Source organism: Amblyomma americanum, chromosome 5 (assembly GCF_052857255.1).
Source record: "Amblyomma americanum isolate KBUSLIRL-KWMA chromosome 5, ASM5285725v1, whole genome shotgun sequence".
NCBI classification, from domain to species: Eukaryota; Metazoa; Arthropoda; class Arachnida; order Ixodida; family Ixodidae; genus Amblyomma; species Amblyomma americanum.
This window is the reverse complement of record NC_135501.1, coordinates 27,632,796-27,639,212: the sequence shown is the minus strand read 5'-3', so window position 1 is coordinate 27,639,212 and position 6,417 is coordinate 27,632,796. Positions and strand designations below refer to the sequence as shown.

The 6,417-nt window shown below is 47.3% G+C and overlaps 1 non-coding gene across 1 annotated transcript; it reads left to right on the top strand.

The window, feature by feature from the left end:
• Positions 1-379: 379 nt before the first annotated feature.
• On the top strand, positions 380-452 carry TRNAS-GGA (transfer RNA serine (anticodon GGA)). Its single transcript has one exon. It is a non-coding gene; the product is annotated as a tRNA-Ser (tRNA).
• Positions 453-6,417: the final 5,965 nt, after the last annotated feature.

Genomic DNA, 6,417 nt, shown 5'->3' with positions numbered 1-6,417 from the left:
GATTTCACTGCGCGTTTTCAGATGCCTTGAGCATGCTATTGCACTGATTTTTTTTCTTTGATTCCCCTATGCACCTTGGTTTCGGTGACTCTTGGCTTCCTTTATAAGTTTATCAAACGAGCTCCTCATTTCCTGAATTTTGTCTGCTAATAGCTTAACGAGGGTCTCAGTTCTTGCACTCTTGATGCCATAGGTAGCACAAGAGGGCTCTCGCACAGTTTCCGTCCTCGCCGTTAAATGACGTTCCACGTCACACACGCGGTAATACAGGACGTGCTACGTCCACCGCTATGGACGAGGGTGGCGCTGGTGAACGCTCTCAAGGTTCGCTTACACCCAATAAGCATAAATACCCACGACAGCAGCAGATTGGACAGCCGTCGCCGTAGCTCAGTTGGTAGAGCACCGGACGGGATATTCGGAGGTCGTGGGTTCGGATCCCACGGGCGGCATGGTTGTTTTTCTGCTGCTTTATAAGTAATTTTCTTTAAGCGACAAATTAATCGATGTATATTATCCCACTGATCTGCACTACACATTAAAGAAATTAAAACATCACCGTAAGCACCTTGGTATCGGTGGCTGTTGGATCCCTTCATAAGTATATCTATATATATATATATATATATATATATATATATATATATATATATATATATATATATATATATATATATATATATATATATATATATATTACGAACGTAGGTTGCGTTGGCTCCGCAGAATAAAGATTTAAGAGAAGTGGGCACTTCTACAAAGACACTTTTATTTATCAACGTTTCGACCGCGGTGCGGTCTTCTTCCGGACTGTAGTGGTCTCGCGTCAGATGGACGTTTTAAGTTTGTGAGCTCAAGAGGAGGGAGAAAGGAGTGTAACAAGCAAATAGCAACAACAGTTCAAAAAATGAAACAAAATAAAAAATAAAGATGGAGGTTTGGGGAGCAGACAGGGACAATATTGGGGGAGGAAGCAAAAAAATAGAAATAAAAGAAAAAAAGGCGCAAAACTAGTATAGTAAGGAAGGGTGGGGTTGGCGAAACGATAGAAAGGGAGAGGAAGACGGTGCGAGGGACATGGGCAGCACGGCAACCACAGGCGTACGAAAGCAAAACATGCAAACAAAACACACAAAGTGCACAAAAACAAAGGGCGCCGCTGCAGATGCGTGGCCATAGAGGAGCCGCTGCCCAAATGACACTGGCAGCGACGAACAGGCCAAACCAGGCGCCTTTTGGGGGGTCTCACTAATTTCCGGTGAGCCGAGGGCTAGAACGTTAAGGAAGGAGTGGGCTACGTTAACGAGCACATGTGTAAGAACTTACTCACGGGGTCTGCGTTTCACTGAACGGTGCACCCCTCTCCCTGGGCGGGTCGTTGAACCGACCTCGCCGGGAATACTTGTTTGTAGGGGAGGAGGGCTGGGCTAGCTGTGTACAAAGATTTCAAATTGTCGGAAAATGTCAGGAAAGAACGTCAACAGCTTATCAATACTCCGATCGAAACGTCGAGTAAAATAAAAATGTTTCTTTAAATGAAGCGTACACTTCGATGTATATATATATATATATATATATATATGTATATATATATATATATATATATATATATATATATATATATATATATATATATATATATATATATATATATATATATATATGCACCACCCCGTGAGGCGACACCTCCTCTTCCTCTACCCCAGCGGAGCATATCTGGTGGAGCAAGCGGCGACGATATGCAGTAAATTTAAGGCAGCGGCGTCGGCGGCAGCGCCATACGTTGGAGCGCGGCTGCGGCGTTGCTATGCGACGGCGGCTCAAGGTCGTTCGTAGGCCCGCGCATGCGGCTCAAGTGCGCGAGGAGCCGAAATGGCTCGCTGGCTGGAGTAGTCAAGCTTTCTCATCTAAAAAAACACTATTCTGTGCTCGCAGCCAAGAAGCAGCGCGCAACACTTCCGCAGCGACGGTAGGCACGTTATGTATGTGTGCAGTGCCCCCTGCGCATTTATCCGAGGCGAAGCGAACCGGTTCCGCAGGGAGCTCCGCGCGAGTAGCAGACTAGCAAGTATTTCTAGGGACCGCAGTTCAGTCCCTGTCTCCCAGGAGATGTGGCCTTTTGTTAGCGCCCCCAGAAATACTTGTTAGTCTGGCGTCCGCCGGCTGCTGCTGAATGACCGCCGTGGTGGCGCTGCAAGCAACCGGTGTGCCTTGCGAGCCACGGCGTCTGCGGTAGGCGCGCGCGTTTCGCCCCTTGAAACGAATTCTCTGCTCGTTTTCAGGTGCCTTGGGCATGAGATTGCGCTGATTTTTTCTTTGATTTTAGCTTAGCCGTGGTTGCTCAATGCGTACTTCAGTCTTCGGCGTAGCGACGCGAACGATTTATTATTTTTTCGGTTCTCTTTTTGCAAACAAATTTTGTGCGCGTAGTCCGGAGTCGAAGGCGAAACGGAGCTGATTATTTCTACGCCTATTCTCCTTTCTGAATACTGCGGCCATGCGGTATTATAATACCGTCTTCTGAGGAATGTAAATAAAGATATCCTTGCATCAAGAACATTACCCACGATTCTAAACCCCATGACCGTGTGTGTGCGCAACAGAGCGCTATTGACAGCGGCGTTTTCATTCATGCTATTGATCCGATCTCAACTTCTACGGACTCTGAAGTTAGAAGAAATACTGAGCACTGGAGACTTCTAGATGCACGCACAATTAAAAAATGTAAGATGAGAGCCTGAGTCCTGTAAATCACGTGCTTTAGGTAAACTGCAGGAATGCTTTCCTTAGTGCTTAGGCAACCGGGTTACAGAAGTAATGAACACAAGCATGCATTCCAAGTAGTTCCTTCGAATCCCGTGCTTGGTGAAATTTATTAGCACGTGCTATGTAGGTCACATGTACTGTCAGGGAAAAGATACGTAAGGATCAGTAATGCATAGCAAAAAATAAAAATCGTTGTTAAACACATTTATTTCCATCACATTGCACGCAGGCTGCCCACATTTTTGTTTACACCACCTACTGGCATCTTCTCATCTTTAACAGCTTCGGCTGCTCTTTCTTGGCAGCACTCTCAACATTGATTGACTTCTTGTAGAAGCGCAGGGGAAGCAGAATATAGAATTTGATTACGCCATTAACAATTTCACGTTCATGTTTCACACGGGCCACAGACGAAAAATGTACATGTGTTAAAAAATCAGCGGTCAACACTGCTCCTCTCGTGCAACTTATTCAGACTAAGATAAGTGGTGAAGCTCTCTTTAAGGACGGTGATAATGTTCTTCAAGGGGCCAGACGGGTACAGTAAGCCACCATTATCAAATTTTGCAGTGAAAGCTGCAGCCCGATCATTTTCTGTAGCCACTGCTTTTTTCAGTCGTCAAGGCTGACGCACAGTCTATGCAGTGGATCCTTTTCAGTGCCTTTCGAGCGATGCAGCACGAGATATAATAAATGAACATCTCGTGGCTTTTTCCTCTCACACAGGCATGTGGTCAGAGGTAATACTTGCACGTGGAGAACAAGAGACCAATGCAGTTTGTGCATCATTGAGCGCTCTTTTATCAATTGGGCTGTCTAGTACAGCCAGCATATTGTCGCTGCACGGCTGTTCCTTAGGCACCTAAACTAAGGAAGTGACAACTTCTGGTGCACAGTTTCCCGGTGGTTGTGGTTTCGCAAGATTGTAGAATGTGAGTGCATTAGCAGTAACCAAAACCTAATTGGCATTCCGATGGTCATAGATCCTCATGATTGCCGAACAATGCTAAATACGCGTTCAAGTCTGTCTTGGCTCAAGTTTGCAGTCATCATAAACTTAAAACCAAGAGTGCTGAGATATGGAACTAAACTAAGTGTGCTCTGAATTGAAACACCGAGACCCTTTGCTGTGCTGTTGCTAAAAAACCCGACGATTGTGGCCTTTGCACGATTTCCCCACTTTTTGAGGAGCTCAAGAAACTCCTTTAAAAATGCAAAGTTTGGTGACTGCGGGTATAACGCTGCTTTTGGCACACGTGCAGTGATTATCCTAATAAGCTTATTGATTCTTTTTACAAAAGATCAGTTGGTTCCACGAAGTCATAAGAGCGTCATAACTGGGTGCGATAAATAAAAAGGCTTCTAATTATATTATAACCAAAAAGCCGAAATGCTGGATCAACTTTAATTTTCTCAAAAGAATTGGGATTCAGGTAGTTGGGGACGAGGGGCCCTTGAGTGAACTGACGCTTTCAGCGCCGCAGGTCCCTTCTCCCAATGACGTTGTCGGACTTGGTTATGAAGGAAACTGTACAGGAGCTTTATTTTACATATTTTACAAGATTTTGGAGCCCATTGGAGGGTGATGAGGGAAGGTCGGAGGATCTGAGAAGATCTGAGGATGATCGAGGATTCCTTTCTCACGGCACTCGTCGTCCGGTTTAAAAAGGGTCCGGTCCCTAGGATTCCCCAGGTTCGATTAGGTCTTCGCCAGGTTGGGTGTGGCCTAACTTGCGTTGTCGTACACACACACACACCACTTCACATAGGGACACGCCCCCGTCACATGCCTCGCCGGAGAGAGAGGGTACCGCTGGACAATCGCCCCAACAGAGAGAGCGTTGTCTTCGCGTCCGAACGACAGTTCTCACGCTGTCAAGTCGGACACGTCTTCCGGGAAGACCGAATGGGCGAGGCGCCGGCGAGCAGGCACAGTTGAAGGGGTGAGTCACCCCTGCTCGGTTCTGGCGGTCGCTAACTGCCTCCGTGCCGCACGGCCGATCTTCCGTGAACAATGTTGTTTACAAACGGCAGTGGAATCCTCCGTTTCGAATCCAATAAACCACGCGAGGACCGGCCGTGGGAACCAAGATGCCTATCGCCGTGCAGTGACCCCGGTTGCAGGTGTCCGGGCCGATTACGCAGCTGAATCAGACAACCGGCTGTCGCCAGAAACCTTACAGCTCCTCCGCGGCCCGAAAAATCTCGAATGTCCAGCGTTGACGACCGCTGGGCAGGAAGAGATGAGATGGCGTCCGTGTTGGTCCCCTGGATTGCAATATCATCGCCCCCAAGGCAGAACCCAAAGCACCACCAACAAAGTGAATCGCAGGTGGGACGTTCCAAACGGCAAAGCACTGCCCCACCCGCAAGCGCTCGGTCTTCGCCAAAGAATCACCAGGCTTCTTCCATTGACATTAATACACTTTTAAAAAATTGTGTTCAAATTTTGGTTAATTTTGTGCCGACTGAGCGCGAAACATCCCCTTTTGAAACTGCCACAGCCGGATTACTCGGAACAAAGTAAAAAAAAAACTCACACAGGAGGAGATTCCTCTTAGTTCTCCCGCTTACATCAGTCTTCTCAAGCCATCAGCATTTCCGTGAAGTTTCCCCTTCTTATAACGCACCGAGAAATTGTACTGTTGGAGAGCCAGACTCCATCTGAGCAAGACACCATTTTTGGGGGACACCTCTCGCAGCCACGTTAAAGGACAATGGTCAGTCTCAAATACAAACTTTGCTCCGTACAGGTAACACGACAAATTCTGCGCTGCCCAAACTAAACACGCGCACCCTTTTTCGGAAGCGCTGTACGCTTCCTCTCTACTGGTCAGTTTGCGGCTGATTTACAGAACTGGGTGTTCTTCATGGTCGTAGCCAACTTGGCTTAAGACAGTACCCATCCCTCTATCACTGGCATCACACTGGACTATGAACTCTTTCCCATAGTCAGTGGTCCTGAGCAAGGGTCGGGACAAGAGTGCTTCCTTCAGGCTTTTAAAGACGTTTTCTTTTTGGTTATCCCAACATACGTTAGTAGGTGCTCCCTTTCGCAAGGCGTCAGTTAAGGGACTAGCCCGCTGTGAGTAGTTAGGAATATATCGCTGGTAGTACCCAACTAATCCCAAAATGGAGCGAATGTCCGCATTCGTTCGTGGTTGCGGAAATGCTGCGATCGGGGCAATCTTTAACTCGGATGGGCTCCTAGTTCCCTGGCCTACAACGTGGCCCAAGTACGTCACCTGTGCGCAACCAACTCTACACTTTTCTGCCTTCAGTGTCAGTCTAGCCTGTCGTAAACTGGAAAACACGATCCTTAGGTGTTCTAGATGCTCTTGCCAGGTTTCCGAAAAAATAGCCACATCGTCTAAATAAGGGAGTGCAAAGCACTGCATGTCCTTCAGTACGATGTCCATGAGTTTCGAGAAGCTGTAGGGGGCATTCTTCAAACCAAAACTAAGCATTAAAGGTCGAAAGGTGCCCGCTGGGGAGATGAACGCGGCATACCTGCTCGCGCTTTCTGAGAGGGAAACTTGCCAATATCCCCGTACGAGATCGAGGGTGGAAATGAATTTCGCGCCGCTCACCCTTTCTATCCTTTCCTCTATGTTGGGAATCGGGTATAGCTGATCCCTGGTACTTGCATTA